The sequence below is a fragment of the Hyaena hyaena genome, unplaced genomic scaffold (genome assembly GCF_003009895.1).
Source record: "Hyaena hyaena isolate Hyena2069 unplaced genomic scaffold, ASM300989v1 scaffold_568, whole genome shotgun sequence".
Taxonomy (NCBI): domain Eukaryota; kingdom Metazoa; phylum Chordata; class Mammalia; order Carnivora; family Hyaenidae; genus Hyaena; species Hyaena hyaena.
The window spans coordinates 782,408-801,403 of NW_024081199.1; the positions used below are offsets into that span (position 1 = coordinate 782,408).

An 18,996-nucleotide genomic window follows, 5' to 3' on the forward strand; every position below is an offset into this window, starting at 1 on the left:
TTACAAGCAAACAGTAATGCCAGCCCAAGAAGGAGCCCAGGCTTAGCAGTTAGACTTACTCTCATGCAATTGCTACTGACTTAGACACAAGCCTCTGAGATTCACTTCGTCCATCCACACGAAAGGGTATCTTTTCATCCCATCCAATGAGAACAAAAAGTCTTCCCTCTGAGCACTATGAATGGACCTATTGCTCTCTTTGACAAAAGATTTAAACATAGCCTCCAAGGAAGTGGGCAAAGCAGTCACTAGTGTGGCACAGTTTACCAACTCCTCTGTTATCCTCACAGCTCTTTTCATGCTCACTGGCTTTCAACCAGCTTAGGGTGGGGGGGTTCCTGTGTTCCCAGGCTGATGTTCATAGGGTTATGATTTAACCTCCGCCACTATATGTAGCTGTCTACACACTGGTGAGGGGAACACGACCCTGAGCATTCCAGAAATCCTCCTTCTAACTCATCTCCAGGGGGCTTAGGGACTGCATACAAATAGGATACACATGCGGTCTCCTGATAATCCACAACTTTTCCAAGGGAGCCTGACATTACACCCTACACTGTAATGGTGAGCTGAGTATATTTTGTTTTTGTTTTTAAAGTTAATTTATTTTTGAGAAAGAGAGAGACAGAGTATGAGCAGGGAAGGGGCAGAGAGAAAAGCATACACAGAATCCGAAGCAGGCTCCAGGCTCTGAGCTGTCAGTACAGAGCCCAATGTGGGGCTCGAACTCCTAGACCACGAGATCATGACCTGCGCTGAAGTTGGATGCCCAACCGACTGAGCCACCCAGGCACCCCGAGCTGAGTATATTTTGAACAAGGGTTCCAGAACAAAACAATTACGATGATCTTTCTTACAAAGGCATAGCTCTGAGAAAGTCTGACCTGCTCAAGTAAGTCTGGTGAGAAAGCAGGACTAGCTGATCTTAAAAGGAAAAGGTTAAAAAAAAAAAAAAAAAAAGAACACTAGGAAGGATAAGACTGTTGTTTTCCTTTTATTATAAGAGTCTTGAAACCATTCCATTTCATTTTGGTGAAATGTACCTATTTCTAAGTAATTCTGTTTTCTTAGTTCTCTGGTAAAAATCATACACAAATTGTATCCTTCTCTCTTTCACTTCAAGTACTGTCCAAAAAAGTGATTCTCAAAACAATACAACATGGGAAAATATCTTGCCTAAGCCGTTATTTAAGATTCAAGGTGATCCTGGAAGAGATAAAACAGATACAAAGTACAGAAGATGAAGTTTTGCAAATACAGTAGGTAGAGAGGACAGAGCACTGGGGCTGCCATTTGGATAAGTGAGTATATTATTTGCATCCCACCACTGATTCACAACATCACCTCCAGTTTATCCTGCCATATGTGGCTCAGTCTAACCATGAGGTGGCAGGGGTGGGGAGTGGGTGGAGGAAGCTTGCTCTTTCCTAAGACCACCAGGGAGGATGATTAAAAAACATTCTATACTTAGAAGCTCTTGGTCTAAGACTGATGCCTACTTTCATCCCCACCCTTCCCAGACCACTCATGGCAGAATATCCTTTAACCCAGAAACATGAGGTTCCCTAGGAGATGAAAACCGTGGCAAACTTTATGCTTCTTAACTATTCTGCAAGAGTATAATTGGGTAACATTTATACTGACTTTCTTTATAGAAATTCACTGATGGAGGGCGCCTGAGTGGCTCAGTTGGTTAAGTGTCCAACTCTGGATTTTGGCTCAGGTCATGATCTCACCCTGATCAGCCCCATACCAGGCTCTATGCTGGGGCCTGCTTGGGATTTTCTCTCTCTCCCTCTCTCTGCCCCTCCCACTGCTCAAACTCTTGCTCTCTCTCTCTAATAAATAAACTTTAAAAAAATTCACTGATGGAATCAAAATGGTCTATTTTGCTTTGGGGACAATTGGTTTCCTCCAACAACACAAGGTTCCTGAGGATTTTCTGACTCCCTAATTAGTTAACAGTTTTGAATCCCATATACCGGTTGGGATCTTTAAAAACTAAGAGATGGGGGAGACGGCAGAAGGGATTCAAAACTGGGATGTGAACTTTAGTCTGCAGATCCTTTCACAGCAAGGCACCATTCTCCCTGTCTCCACTAGAGGCTCAGTTAGAGACTCAATAAAATACTGTTTCTAAGGAGTGCCAATTATTTCTCTGGGAAGTGAGAAGTCAGTACAATTAAAAAAAAATTTTTTTAACGTTTATTTATTTTTGAGACACAAAGCATGAATGGGGTAGGATCAGAGGGAGACAGAATCCAAAGCAAGCTCCAGGCTCTGAACTGTCAGCACAGAGCCCGACATGGGGCTCGAACCCACAAACTGAGATTATGACCTGAGCTGAAGTCAGATGCTTAACCAACCAAGCCACTCAGGCACCCCAAGCCAGCACAATTTTTATTGCAAATTCATTCTCATTAAGTTACCACACATTGTTTCTCGATTATTAAAGTATATTCTCATTATAATAATTTTTAGGAAATACTGGATGGCATAAAGAATTAAAGAAAAAACAAGAAATTATACCTAATCCTCTCTCCCAGGGATAATCAGTTGATACTTTGATATGTCTCTTTATAGATTTATAAATATATACACATACATATAAAAGACATGTTTCACAAATAACATCATATTCTTCATCATTCTAAAACTGTCCTTCTTTTCGGGCACCTGGGTAGCTCAGTTGGTTAAGTGTCCGACTTCAGCTAAGGTCATGATCTCACCGTTCATGAGTTCGAGCCCCACAATGGGCTCTGTGTGGACAGCTCAGAGCCTGGAGCTTGCTTCAGATTCTGTGTCTCCCTCTCTCTCTGCCCCTCCCCCCCCACATAAATAAACATTAAAAAATTTTTTTAAACCTGACCCTCTTTTTGGACTAATATATTACTGGTATGTTGGTATGTTTCCAGTTAGCACAAATATTTTTTGTTTTATGTTATTATTATCTTATTATTTTTAAGAGTTAGTGGTTTTGTTTATTTCTGAAAGAGAGAGATAGAGTGTGAGCAGGGGAGGGGCAGAAAAAGGAGACACAGAATCCAAAGCAGGCTCCAGGCTCTGAGCTGTCAACACAGTTGACTCGAACTCAGGAACTGTGAGATCATGACCTGAGCTGAAGTCAGACACTTAACTGACTAAGCCACCCAGGTGTCCCTAGATTTTTTTTGAGTATTCTCTATGCCCAAATGGGGCTCAAACTCATGAACCCAAGATCAAGAGTTATATATTCTACTGATTGAGCCAGCTAGGTGTCCCTAAATTTTTCCTTCTTTATTTTTAAAGAAATCTCTACACCACAATCCTGAGGTTAAGAATCATATGCTGTACCAACTGAGTCAGCCAGGCACCCTAACTGGCACAAGTATTAAGTTGTGTTTTTAAAGTCTTAAAATTGAGAAGGCTAGAAATCATTCCACCTTTTTGAAAGGGCCTAAGTCACCCCAATACTTTCTGACAGGCCCACCAATTAGGGTGGATAATTGCTTAGGACAAAGAAGGCACATTCACAGAAACTTCCAATTTAAACTTTTAAAGGCATTACTGAAACATATTAATAGTTGCAATTGTGTGTTAAAAGCATAAATTTGTTCAATATAAAGACTTGCAATATACAACAATTTTTATCTGTTTTGCTGTTTCTTCATTTAAAAAAATTTTTTTAAGTTAATCTATTTTGGGGGTGGGGAGAGGCAGTGGGAGAGGGGAGAGAGAGAATCCCAAGCAGGCCTCACACTGTCAGTGCAGAGCCCAACATGGGCTCAAACCCACAAATGTGAGATCATGACCTGAGCCTATATCAGGAGTTGGATGCTTAACTGACTGACCACCCAGGCACCCCGCTTCTCCATTTTTAACCTGTGATTCATTTATATACCTGTGATCTCAAAAATCAAAAGCAACCTAGGACTCTCTGGACCTCTGAAAGGCCTTGACCAGGCCCTTAGTATCCTTCCTTTTCTCAATTACTAATTAGAGAGGGACTTAAGGAGGGCTCTATTCTAATCATTCTCTATCCTCACCCTCCTTATTTTATAGCTTTATTAAGCAGTGTACAGCAGATTCTGACCTTGAGCATTTTTCCTATGTTTATGTCTAGAAATAGCCATTTTCCAAGGAAGAGTTGCTATATGTTCTTATGACTAGGAGGTAGGAAACCTCCTTTCTTTTTCTTTGCCCTGGACAGGTTAACAATCTTATGGTCACTCCTCCCCTCCACTCTCAGAAACAATTCTATTTCTGTAGCTCACAAGATGGTCCTCATGCTGCCCTGAGTTACCATTTATCTTTTTATGTATACTGTCTAGTTCTTATGCTTAAAGTCTGTGGTTGCTGTGTCAATGTCTATATTATTTTGAATCCAACAAAGCACCACGTTCATAGCAGACACTCAAAAAATATGTTGATAACGTCATACCACTAAATGGATAGCTGAGGGTAGAATAACTTTCTAGAAGAAAATGAGGTAATCTTTATTTTTAAAAAATTTTTTGAAGTAATCTTTATTTTCAATCAAAACTGCTTTTGGTTACCAGGAAGATGCAGACCAATGAGAGGCCATCCTGGAATTGCTGGTTAACACTTGAATTCATCTGTCTGAATTTATATTCTTTTCTCTCATATTTCTTTATCTCTTCATCTTTCTCTCTGTTCCTTATTCTATCACTTTTCTTTTTCCTTCTTTTTCTTTTTCTTTGCCTTATTTAATGACCTGACTTACCAGTCATCTATTACCAGAAATTTCATTTAATCTGAATTCCTGGGGAACTTGGACCCATATCTATAGTTAAATTTCAGGCTCCCAAAGCCTTTTTTCTAACTAACCTTCCTTCATGCAGTACAGTGTAGCAATGGGTGAGCCATGGGTTGTAATGCACAAACTTTTACCAGATTTGTGAATTTGCGCCACCCAGTGGCTGAAGTTACTAACTTCGTCCTCTGAAAAAAGTGGGCATAGATAAATGTAAAATAAGCAAATGCAAACAAATGTTAAGTCTGTACATATTACTGGCCCAAAGGGGCCATTCTTAACAGTCACATACTGTCCTATTTTAAGTCTATTTTCTAAAATTTATAAAATAGGATAAAGAAGAATACATTTAGAGGTATAGTGTCATGGTCTCCACAGAATAAGATGATGCCAAGAAGACTTTCCAAGGATTTATTCGGGTTACTACTTCTCCCTCATGTACTGGAAAAGAAGAATAAAAGTGCAGACTATACTACAAAGTCCGTATTGCTCCCTAGAAGAATCAAATATTCAACAGAAAAGACACTGAATTTATCCTCAGGTTTTCTCTTGGTTGCTTATAACCTTTCCCTTTTTTGGGGGGTGGGGGTTGTTAGTCCTTTTGATTTAAAATAGATTTTATTTTTAAGTAACCTCTATACTCAACGTGAGGCTTGAACTCACAACCCTGAGAATGAGTCTACATGCTCTACTGACTAAGCCAGCCAGGCACCCATGTTAATCTTTTTTTATTTTATTGAATTATAGAAGTCTGTATTCTTGGCCATATTCTTGGACACTAATCCTCTGTCTGTGAAACATCTTACAATCAAAAGTGTATTTCTAAGATATTCCTTGACATGCAGATTTACACATATACAAACTACTGTCAGGCTCTGAAGCTGTGGAAATCCCCTTTGGCTCCAAGAATTTGTTCTGACTTTGCCTTCTATGGCTGCATTTAAAAAGCTATTTGAGGATTGCCTGGGTGGCTCACTTAAATGTCTGCTTTCGGCTCAGGTCATGACTTTATGGTTTGTGAGAGAGCCCCATGTGGGTTGTTCGTGACAGAGCCCCATGTGGGTTGTTGTCAATGCAGGGCCCACTTGGGATCCTCTGTCATTCCCCACCTCCGCCTCTCTCTCTCTCTCTCTCTCTCAAAAATAAATACATAAACTTAAAGAAAAATACATTAAAAAATAAAAAACTATCTGACACATCTACAACTCCCACAAAACTTAACATATTTCTTAGAAGGATTTCAAGGACTCCCATCTTGTAGGACTCTGCTTTGCCAACACATACATGACAAAATAAGGTAGCTGGGTCATCAGAATATTCCCACCCTATTCAATTATTTATGGTAGGAAGAGGAAAAAAGCAGGTCTCATAAAGCTACTACTGTCTGTCACTGTCTTATTCTGAAATTAAACCAGCTAGTAATGCACATGTTCAATTTCAGAATTATTTATTTAGATACTTTTTTTCTAGGCATTTGTAATGACTCAATAGTGTTGAAAAGAATCGTAACATGCAGCAGCAATAGCTAAACTCCTCAGCCTATTTTCCACTAAAAAGCACAGAGCTCTCCATAAAGTATCTTTGCCCAACATTTTTATCTGCCTAAGCACAGGCAAGATAGTCCACATGCCAAAGTAACATCACATTAGGGAAACGTGGCCTCCTTTTCTCTCTGCTGTGATGTCACTGTTTACCCTTTTCAGCTCCCTCCTTCCCACCTAGATAGGAAATAATCTCAACTATAGAAAAAAGGGGAAGCTGAGAAAAAGAGAGATAAACTGATCCAGGAACACGAAAGGAGAGTTCAAGAGCTGAGTGACACAATTGAACGGAACAATATCTGTATCATAGGAATTCCAGAAGAGAAGAAAGAGGGAAAGGCGCAGAAAGAGTCCTTGAACAAATTATAGCAGAGAACTTCCCCAATCTGGGGAAGGAAACAGACACTGAAATCCAAGAAGCACATGAACTCCCCTCAGATGTAACTAGGATCGACCTTCTGCACGACATATCATAAGTAAAACCGGCAAAATATAAGGACAAAGAGAAAATTCTGAAAGCAGCTAGGGAAAAGGGGACCCTAACATACAAAGGGAAATCTATCAGAGTGGTTATAGACCTATCTACTGAAACTTGGCAGGCCAGAAAGGAATGGCAGGAAATCTTCAATGTGATGAACAGAAAATATATGCAGCCAAGAATCCTCTATCCAGCAAGCCTGTCATTCAGAATAGAAGGAGAGATAGAAGTCTTCCCAAATAAACAAATATTGAAAGAATTCGTCACCACTAAAACAGACCTACAAGAAATCTTGAGGGGGACTATATGAGGGAAATGTTGCAAGGAACACAAGGTACCAGAGACACCACCACAAGCATGAATCCTACGAAGGACACAATGACTCTAAGCCCATATTTTTCAATAATAACACTGAATGTAAATGGACTAACTGCTCCAATCAAAAGACACAGGGTAGGGGCGCCTGGGTGGCTTAGTCGGTTAAGCGTCCGACTTTCGCTTAGGTCATGATCTCGCGGTTCGTGGGTTCGAGCCCCGCGTCGGGCTCTGTGCTGACTGCCAGCTCNAAAAAAAAAAATTTAAAAAAAAAAAAAAAAAAAAGACACAGGGTAGCAAAACGGATAAAAAAACAAAATCCATCTATTTGCTGTCTACAAGAAACTCATTTTAGACCTGAGGACACCTTCAGATTGAAAGTCAGGGAATGGAGAAATATCTATCATGCTACTGGAAGTCAAAAGAAAGCTGAAGTAGCTATACTTATATCAGACAAACTGGACTTTAAAGTAAAGGCAGTAACAAGGGATGAAGATTATATATATAATTATTATATATATATAATTATATAATTATATAATATTTTTATATTATATTATATTTATATATAATAATTATATATATAATAATTATATAATAATTACAGGGTCTATCCATCAGGAAGAGCTAACAATTATAAATGTCCATGCACGGAATATGGGAGCACCCAAATACATAAAACAATCACAAACAGAAACAATCTTAAGGACAAGAATGTGCTAATAGCAGGGGTCTTTAACACTCCACTTACAGCGATGGATAGATCAACTAGACAGAAAATTACTAAAGAACCAATGGACTTGAATGACACATTGGACCAGATGGAGTTGAAAGATATATTTACAACTCTACATCCTGAGGCCATGGAATTCACTTTCTTCTCAAGTGCACATAGCACATTCCCCAAGATAGATCACATACTGGGACATAAAGCAGCCCTCAATAAATATAAAGAATTGAGATTATACCATGCTCACTTTCAGATCACAATGCTATGAAACTTGAAATCAACTACAGGAAGAAGTCTGGAAAACCTCCAAAAACATGGAGGTTAAAGACAAATGACATATCAAATAAAGGGCTAGTATCTAACATCTATAAGGAACTCACCAAACTCCACACCCGAAAAACAAACAACCCAGCGAAGAAATGGGCAGAAAACATGAACTGACACTTCTCCAAAGAGGATATCCGGATGGCCAACAGACACATGAAACGATGCTCAGCATCTCTCCTCATCAGGGAAATACAAATCAAAACCACACTGAGATACCTCCTCATGCTGGTCAGAGTGGCTAAAGTGAACAAATCAGGACACTACAGATGCTGGCGAGAATGTGGAGAAACAGGCACCCTCCTACACTGTTGGTGGAAATACAAACTGGTGCAGCCCCTCTGGAAAACAGTGTGGAGGTTCCTCAAAAATTGACAGTAGAACTCCCCTATGACCCAGCAATAGCACTGCTAGGAATTTACCCAAGGGATACAGGAGTGCTGATGCATAGGGGTACATGTACCCCAATGTTCCCAGCAGCACTCTCAACAATAGCCAAAACATGGAAAGAGCCTAAGTGTCCCTCAACGGATGAATAGATCAAGAAGATATGGTTTATCTATACAATGGAATACTACATGGCAATGAGAAAGAATGAAAACTGGCCATGCGTAGCAACATGAGTGGAACTTGAGGGTGTTATGCTGAGCGAAATAAATCAGGCAGAGGACAGATACCATATGTTAGCACGTATAGGTGGACTAGGAGGAACTTAATGGAAGACCATGGGGGAGAAGAAGGGGAAAAATAGTTGGGGAGAGGGAGGGAGGCAAACCATGAGAGACTCTTGAATACTGAGAACAAATTGAGGGCTTATGGGGTGGGGGAGAAAGGAAGGGGAGTGATTGGCATGGAGGACACTTCTTGGGATGAGCACTGAGTGTTATATGGAAACCAGCTTGACAATAAACTATTTACAAAAAAAAAAAAAATCTGACTCCCATATCTATGCTTTCAATGAAAATCCTTCTCTCCTAACCACTTATTCTTCCTGGGGATTAATCTTATACCTTTTATCCTCTAACTGTAGACAGTAGTAAGAACCAACATTTCCTATACATCTTACACATCTACTATGTAAGAATAAAAGCTTTGTCTTCTGCTAAATAATGTTAGGAAAGTAAGTAGGTTAAGGAGTACATTGGTGGCCTAAAGTACCACAACTGCCTCTATCTCCCCATAGCTGCTCTCTTGCTTCTCTTTAATCTGTACACAGTTCTCCACCCTGTAGCCAGAATGAGCTTTTCAACATGCAAATTTGACCATGTTACTCTTCCGCTAAAAACCATTCAGTGACTTCCCACTGCTATCAGGATAAAGCTCAAAATTTTACCAAGACCCCTAAGGCCCTAAATAATCTAGCCTGTCTTCTTCTCTACCCTCATCTCCCCCCACTGTACCTACTCTAGCTTTGGCCACAGTAGACCGGCTTCCTTCCTTCTTGCCAGAGACTATGCAGTTCTCTGTGCCTCAAATACACTTCCTTAGCCCTTCCTTTCCCTTCCTTCCCTACTATTTGCCTATTAAACTCCTACTCATCTTTCAGTTACTGGCTTAACAGCTACCTCCTTCACAGAGTCCTCCCTGACCTCCCAAACTCCACCAGGTTTACAGTGTAAATTTCCTCCTGTGGTATTCATCTGTTTGTAATAGTTTTCCTCGGGCATTTGTTGGGTGCCTCTCTCATAGGTGAGCTACACTAAGAACAGGGGACCATGCCTGTTTTATTTACATCGTGTCCTTATTTCTAGAGCTGTGTCTGACATTTGTAGAGATTTCATAAAGAACTGCCCTTAATGAAAAAAGAGACAGATGGGGCTGAGTGGTTCTCTTTCCTTCAAGGTTCCCAGATCCTAGAAATTTAGAACCCATCTTGTCTGTCTTTCCTTCTTTTACCATGAGTCACCAGCGTCACCCTCATTTCACTTAACCCTCTGAAGGAACTACAATTATTATTTGTACTTTATGGAAGAGAAAATTAAGGATCAGCCACTTGCCCAAGGTCCCAGAGCTAGTAAGTGACAGAGCTAGGATTCCGATGCAAGTAGGTGACCTCAAAATCTCCACACTCTTAACCACTACCAATTTACAACTTTCATTGATATTTCTCTTGCTGGTTGACCTCTTCCTTATCTACTTCTTTATATCTGGAGGATTCGCTCTTTGTGATATGAGTTGCAAACATTTTTTTCTATTTTCCCATTTATGTTTTGACATTAAGGTGTTATTTTGTTCTGCAGAAACTGAGCTTTGGATAGTCAAATTATTAACGTCTGCTTTTATGCCTTTTTTATTTTCAGTCATAATTAGATTTTCCTTCCCCGTGTCAAGATTCTAAAGGAATTTTCTCATATTTTCTGCTTTTAACTTTTATATTTTTATTTAAATATTTAATCCATTTGGAGTTTATCCTGAAATGAGGTACACACTGATATTTATTTTTTCCAGATGGTTATCCAATTGTCCACACCATTTATTGAGTAGCATTGCTTTATTATATACTAATTCCTGTATTTATTTTGGCTTATTTCTGTATATTTTATTCTGTTACATTTGTCTTTCCATATGCTTGTATAATTGACACTTTTTTCCCCAAAGAACATTTTCTAACCTTTTTCTTTGACTTCTCTGTAGTATTTGGCGCTGTTGACTAATTCATTTTCTTTGATGTACTTTAGTGCTATATTGCTAGATTACTGAGTAGGTGAATGAACACATACTTAGGGCACTAACAACTCAGGGGAAGCAAAATAATAATGAAGAAGATATAGGCAGAGAGGTTACCACAGGAAAAATAAGAATTTTGTTGGACTCCCCTTACACATACATTCTATCTTACAATATTTTTATTTGAAAATTTTAAATAAACTCTATGCCCAATGTGGGATTCCAACTTACAACCTAAGATCAAGAATTGCATGCTTGGGATGCCTGGGTGGCTTAGTCTTGATTTTGGATCAGGTCATGATCCCAAGGTAAGAGGATGGAGCCCCACGTCAGGCTCCACACTGAGCATGAAGCATGCTTGGGATTCTCAATCTCTCCCCCTCTCCACCCCTCTACCCAGCTCATGCGCTCTCTCTCTAAAAATTAAATAAATAAATACATACATACATAAAAGAATCACATGCTCTCTCAACTAAGCCAAACAGGCACCCCAATATTTTTATTTAAAATTACACAAGAAGTACCATGTTTTCAGTTACTTAGGGCCTACAGGGTCTTAATAATGCTCTGCTGACCACCCCCAACCTCCCATCTTTATTGCCACTTCTCCTAAATCTACTTTCTGGACTGTGGGCTCTTCCTCTGTATCTTACCTGTTGTCATCCAGATTTCTATTCTTTACCTTTCTTTTCTCTTTTTCTATTCACTGAACTCAGGCAATCTCATTCTCTCCTTTGGCTTCAAAATTTCCAGCAATTTGTGCTAACTCCCTAATCTGTATTATCTGACCTAGACTTCTCCTTTAGCTTTTGAATCTGCCTAGCGAAGGTCACCTGTATATCCTACAGACACCTACAACTTGACATATCCAGAACAAAACCTGCCCTGTCCCCTACAGGTCTGCTCTTTGCCTGATGGTTCCTTTCTTGGTAAACAGCACCACCATCCATCTAGTCAACCACGCTGGACATTTGAAAATCATCTTTAATTCTATTACTGCTCACTTTTCTCCCCCTAATTAATTACTTTTTAAACACTTGAAATCCATTCCATTTCTTCTTCCTCATCCCTATTCTAATGATGCTAGTTCAAGCCCTCATCATCTCTTACTTGGACTGCTAAAACCCCTGGCCTTTCATTTTGTTACTTTTCAGTCCACATCACTGCCAGAGAGATTTAGGTCTAAAACCCAGATGGAATAATGCCACTTCCCAAATCAAAATGCTTCACTGACTTTCCATGGCCTCTGAGTAAAGTGCATAGCCCACTACAGTCTGACCTCTGTCAACCCGTATAATATCAAGTACAGTGGCCCTCCTTTCCTGCTCTCTGTACTCCAGTCACATAGACCAAATTGGCCACCCTATTTCATGCTTGTGGTCTTTGAATAATTTGTTCCTTCTGCTTGGAATTTCCTTCCCACTCTTCTCCAAGACTTAACTCATCATTTCCCAGGGACTTACACCTTAATTCTCCCTACAACTGGTGAGTCCCTTCTTGGAGCCCTTAGAGTACCTAGCACATCTGTTACAGCATGTAATATCTTGCAATTATTTTTATGCCTGTCTCCCCAACTTGACAATGAGCATCTTTTTGAGAACAGAGACCATTTTATTAGTCCTGGTGCAGTCCTTGGCCTCGAATAGTGCTAAGTAATATTTACAAAGTAAAGGAATGAACACATAACAATGTTCTAGAAGTTTCAAATAAAAAGTTATGTTTTGTAAGTTAACTTGTTGAAGACTGGTAGACTTTCTGTCAGAAGACCTCTCAGGCTGTTTTACAGGCTTAGAAACCCAAATTTTCCATATACAGAGAATGGCCCCAATATTTAGAAACAGGTTTACCCTAATCAAGCTCATATGTAAATTTATCAATTACAACTAATAATAGAATTGTCATACGTACAAAAATACTATCCTCTGTACTAGCATATCCTGAACCTGAAAGTAAGCCTGTATGGGAAGCTTTATTATTCATGTATAATTGTTTGCACTCTCAATGGAAGAGAAAAAAAATCTTATTCTTGAGGGGCAAAAAAAAAAAATCTTACCCTTTTTATGTACCATATATATGTATATAAATATGTTTTTATATATAAACAGACATCTATCTGTAATATTAGAACTTCATTGCAGGAAGCAATTAGGAGAAAAAGTGTTTAAAAGGCTCCTTAGGGCTGATAATAATGATAAAAATCTTGAGAAACACTTAAAGTTTAGCCCCTATACTAATTCTTTCTTCAGGAATTAGAATTGGCAGGTTAGTTCTAAAATTCAAATATTCGATGGCATTAGGCCATACAGTAGCCTGTTACAGGGTGATTATGCATAAAATTCATTAGCCAAGACTCTTTCCTTTGAATGGGCACTCAGAAAGTCAGACTCCATAGGCTTCAACTCTTCCATTACTAACTAACCCCTCCTCTTTCAGGAGGGTTCATTATCCCTTTGGATATGCTCAGTATGTATTCAGTATTTTTCAGGAGCCAGACCACTTCTTAAAAACCTTTATATACCTTGGTTGGGATCCATCACCTTATCTTCTGAAGTTGTGAAAAGTAGTGCTTACAAGTTGGAGGTTGAAATTTGAATCTCTACTATGCAGCCTGCTTACCCTCTCTGAGCATCAGTTTCTGCATCAGTAAAATGGGAGTAACAACACCTCTCTTAATGGGCTTTTAAGAACTAAAATGAGAAAATATATATAGAAAGCCTTGAGCAATAGCTATTTCTAGTACCAAATTGGGAGGAGAACCCTGCTGTTTCATTTTGAAAATGTGTTTCTGTGTGTCTGTGAGTACATGATTCAACAGTAGAGTCAGGGAAAACTATTGTCCTTGGCATGATTACAGATTCTAGAAAATTAATAAGGTGAGCAAACACTGAAACTATGTAAAAACAACCAATTAGTCCTTTATGGAAACAGTTTAACATTTAAGGCCTAATTATCATGCAGCACAATAACAATAACATATATCATTAAATACGCATCAGATTAACCTCATCATAAGTTTTACTTGATTATAATAGTAAAGTACTCATTCTGTTACTCTAAGGAACAGTCTCATAGTTAATTGCTCATAATGCATAAGTCTGTTCACTATTTACATTAAGTAAATGGGATATAGCTCGAGTTTGTTCTGTGCTAGCTAGTGGTAAAGCTGGATTATCCATCCTTGATTGCAACTATGTATTGATTTTGTGACCTATGAGATAATTTACACTCTTTATTATGTATAGAAAGGTGCTAAAGAAGCAAGCAGCAAAAGAAATTCCGTTTAATTGCTTAGTGTTCTGGAAACCTACAGGTTTCTAGTAGGTAGATATGATTCAAATAATGAAAAAAGTCTAAGGTTGAGCATTGGCCAACCTAGCCTAGTTCAACTTCTAAACAAGTCCCAGGGTCATCCTGTGGAGCCCTTCTAGAATTAGAATTACAATTATAATTTATTTGACTCTCGCCATGAACTAGGTATTTTATTTTTACACTTTTATTTTTTTTATTTTTAAATTTTTTTTAATGTTTTATTTATTTCTAGGAGAGAGAGAGAGAGAGACAGCGTGAGCAGGGGAGGGTCAAAGAGAGAGGGAGCCACAGACTCGGAAACAGGCTCCAGGCTCTGAGCTGGCAGTCAGCACAGAGCCCGACGCAGGGCTCGAACCCACGAACCACGAGATCATGACCTGAGAGAAAGTCGGACGCTTAACTGACTAAGCCACCCAGGCGCCCCTATTTCTTTTTTTTATTTTTAAGTAATCTCTACAACCAACGTGGGGCTCAAACTCACAACCCTGGGATCAAGAGTTGTATACTATACCAACTGAGCCAGTCCCTGAACTAGGTATTTTAGTTATATAGCCATATCCTTACAAAACTCTTATGAATTAGGTACCATAATTTTCATTTTACACCTGAGGAGAAAAAAGGCACAGAAAGATAAAAGCTTGCTTAAATACTTGAAGGTAGTAAAGGGTGAAGGTAGTAAAGGGTAGTAGTTAAATTTGGTAGTTAAAATTTTTCTGATCAACAGAAGTCACTCAGCAGCAATATATTCCTAGTTCACCTTTTCAGATTCTACCCAAAGCCTGGTGACTCATGAGACAGATATTTTGTACTTTGTATAGATCAAACAGAAGTCAGTGTGGTGAGGAAGAGGCAGAAGACGTGGGAAGCAAAAGCCCAGATTCACGAACACTTTGCTTAATGGCCATGGCATTTTGAAAAATCCTGACTATCTGCTAACTCTTCAGTTTTAAGTTACATTTGGGCCATTTATTAGCTACATTTGGCCAGATCTGTTTTTTTTTTTTTTTAATGTTTTATTTATTTCTAGGAGAGAGAGAGAGAGACAGCGTGAGCAGGGGAGCGTCAGAGAGAGAGGGAGTCACAGACTGAAACAGGCTCCAGGCTCTGAGCTGGCAGACAGCACAGAGCCCGAAACGGGGCTCGAACCCAAGAACCACGAGATCATGACCTAAGCGAAAGTCGGACGCTTAACCGACTAAGCCACCCAGGCGCCCCTGGCCAGATCTGGTTTTCATCCTGGCTGTGCTACCCTGTGACTAAATGACTTTCGGCAAGTGTTTTTTTGTTTTGTTTTTTTACCTTTCTGAGCCTTATTTTTCCTTATCTGTAAAGTAGGATGCAGCAGGGCCCTGTAGGAGAATTTTTTTTTTCCCCTCTTGTTCATCTCTGGGATCTTTAGGACCCTCTTACTTATGCAGAAGCATCCCAGACAGTCTACCATGCAGAGAAAGGACTACATAGCCTTACATTTCTATAAATAAATTAGCAGAAGTGCTTCAACCTTACCTCTGCAGGCTGGTCATAATTGGGGTAGATCAAGTTAAATAAGCAGTTTAGAAACCTTCTGGAAAGAAAGGGACTGATCCCTTAACTCCTTTGACTAGGGTGGTCACAAAAAGAGAAAGAAAAGGAGGGAGGAGTAAGGGGAGTAAGAATGAGGAAGGCAATGCTGCTGAATGCAAGAAGCAGCAGCAGAGGCTGAGGAGGCTAGAACCACTCCTGAGTTGGGCCATAGGGGAGTCTGTGCTTCTATGAAAGTAGCTCAGCATGTGAACTCCAAAAGCTGAGAGCTAAGAACTATAATCTTTGAGGTTCATGTCTTCTGTGGGGTGAAACCCTCTCTACTAAGTATGTCATGGAAAATTCCTTGCCTCGAAGGACCCCTGTAACTGGCAAAGGACTCTGTCCCAGGACCTAAATCTCTGGCTAACTTACATTTACTAGGTATACCTCAGAATTTAAAGGGGAGGAAGTTGAAACCCACAAGAAGGCATAGACTTTCAGACTTTCTGGTTTTATCTATTTGTATACCAAACGGCAAAGAACCACTTCAGTTACAGGAAAAATAAGTATTAGACAAGACAAAGTTTATAAAGACTTTCAGCACTCAGGACAAGTGAATAATAAGAAATGGTAGACAAGCCTTTCCATACAGAGGGAAGCTCAGAAACTGCACCTGATTCCAAACACAGCAGCTTAACAGTTGAAGAGGAGCTATTTGGATATCGTGGACTTGGTCAATGGCACCTACATCACAGACCCTGGCAGTAGGATAAAATTTTCCCTCTTGGATTTCAAGTTCAAAAGCCAATCTCCTCCATTAAGAATGAAAGGGCTTCAGGGCACTTGGCTGGTTCAGTTGGTTGAGTGTCTGACCGGCTCAGGTCAGGATCTCATAGTTCATGAGTTCAAGTCCCATGTCGGGCTCTGTGCTGACAGCTCAGGGCCTGGTGCCTGCTTCAGATTCTGTTTCCCTTGCTCTCTGTCCCTCGCCTGCTCATGCCCCCTCTCTCAAAAATAAATAAACATTTTTAAAAATTTAAGAATGGAAGGGCTTCAAAAATGTGATATCGATCCGTCCTGAAGTTCAATCTTCAAAAATATTACTTCAACATAAACTGATCTTGATATTATTAAATTTCTGTCTTATGAGGTTTTTATCATGTTCCTTTACAGACATGTTGAGTGAGGGGACAAAGAAGGCACTTGGTTATCTCTGCTGTAACGAGTTGAATACAAAGTACTCTAGAAGCATGTTCAAAAGGCTACCTTAACCCATGGGGCACCTGGGTGGTGGAGCCTGCTTCAGATTCTGCGTCTCTCTCGCTCTCTGCCCCTTGCCCACTTGTGCTCTGTCTCTCAAAAATAAATAAAATCTTAAAAAAAAAAAACACACACAAGAAGGCTATTTAACCCAGAGTTTAGAGGGGGTCCTGAGGAAATGATGTCTAGGTTGAAGTGGAAGAACCTTGGCAAAGGAAGCCTGGAAGTAACAGGGGAAATGCAGGTACTTCTGTCTGGTTGGGAAATGAAGAATAAGATGGGGCAGTGCTGACAGAGAAATAGGAAGACGCTAGATCCTGAAGGGCTTTCTACAAACAGTGGCCATATAATTTATTGTACAAACTGAGACGCTTCTGAGAGTAAAATGAGGCAATATTACTAATTACAAGGGGACAACAAGAACAAATCAGGGCTGTCTTAAGCAAATTGGGGCTTATGGTCACCCTATTTTTTTTTTAACTTTTATTCTGTGTGTGTGTTTGAGAGAGAGAGAGAGCTGGGAAGAGAACCAGGGGGAGAGAGAGGAGAATCTTAAGCAGACTCCACGCTCAGCGAAGCGGGGCTCAATCCCATTACCATGAGATCATGTCCTGAGCCAAATTCAAGAGTCCCGTGCTCAACTAACTGAACCATCCCAGGTCACCCTACTTTTAAGTCATGTTCAGGTGCTTGGACCTCCAGGGAAAGCAGGTATCTTCTTCTTATGTATATATTTAAGGGTACTGAAGTTACAAATAAGAATGGACATAGTGTCTGTCCTTAAGCCCTGTCTAAAGAAGAACATATCTAAAGAAACAATTTTAACAGTTATACAACTTTGGTACTAGTCTCTCCTCTGAGCTCTAAATTTACATATATCATTTCTACTGGGACTGCAAAACACAAATCCAAAACAGAACTTTTAATTTTTCTTCCTGCAGCTGGTGTTTCACTTTCCCTCAGCTGGTCGTATAATTGATGCCACCATCCACTACATTGCTGAACACAAAACCCCAGAAAAGGGTTAATCAGTGTTATCCTTCCTCTCACTATGCATTTTAATTCCTGCACATCTTTCTTATGCACAATAACTAAATTGAGGCTTAGAATTCTAATGAGAGCCTAACATCAATTGAAGCTCAGGGTAATTTTCAGGTGCTTGAATGCTATGTTTTTAATGAACAGATCCCAGGATTATGTGGGGATTGTTTTTTCCACAATAGTACAACACTGATGACTCATACTCAATTAGTTGACAATCATGACGTCCAGATCTGGATATATGCCTGAACCAGTCTCAAAAACTTCAGTTTAGGTGAGAAAGACATTAAGATAAATCCTCGAGTGTCTGACCCTATCTCATCTTTGTGGAGATAGTGAGTGGTTGCAGAGGTGTAATGCATACGTGAAACACCAATGTTGATAAACTACCTGTTGAACGACTGCTGTGTAAAAGGACAATTTATGCTTTAAAGAGTAGTTTTAACATTTCTACCATCTACTCTCGACACAGCTGTCAGAGTGATCCTTTCAAAACAAATCTGATTACCTCCCACAATACACACATCATGGAGTCTTTCATGAGCCATCTCTGCAAAGAATCTGCTCTAAAATACATAAAATCCAAATCCACACTCTTTGACAAAATAAGTTTTCCAAATTGTTAAACTCTAAATTAAAGTTTCCTTCAGTCAAAAATTTAAAAAATCTGATTACTCCTTAGCTCTCAACCCTTCCATGGTACTCTACCACATCCTCCCAAAATCCAAAGTCCAACCATGGTTTATGAGATGATGCATGATCTGGTTTCTGCCTGTTTCCCAACTTATTTCCCTAATTTGCTGTGCTGCAGCCACATTGGTCTCCTTGCTTCTTCTCCAACAAGTCAAGCAAGTCAGTCCCTGTCTCAGAGCCACTGCAATTGCTGCTTCTCTTCTCCTAGAATAGTTTCCCTCTGGGAAAATCCACGTGCTGCCTCCCTTATTTAATGATTAGGTTTCTGCTTATGGGCTCTTTCAATTAAGAAGCCTTCCTTGTCTACCTCATCTAAAATGCCATGCCCAACATCACTCCTATCCCTTTATTCTGATTTTTTTTCCATTAACTTGTCACATTA

General features: G+C 39.6%; 1 protein-coding gene across 1 annotated transcript in view; it reads right to left on the reverse strand.

Moving 5' to 3' along the window:
* ACACA (acetyl-CoA carboxylase alpha) overlaps positions 1 to 18,996 on the reverse strand; it is a 272,064-nt gene that overhangs the window by 252,301 nt on the left and 767 nt on the right. The gene's annotated exons all lie outside the window — the stretch shown is intronic.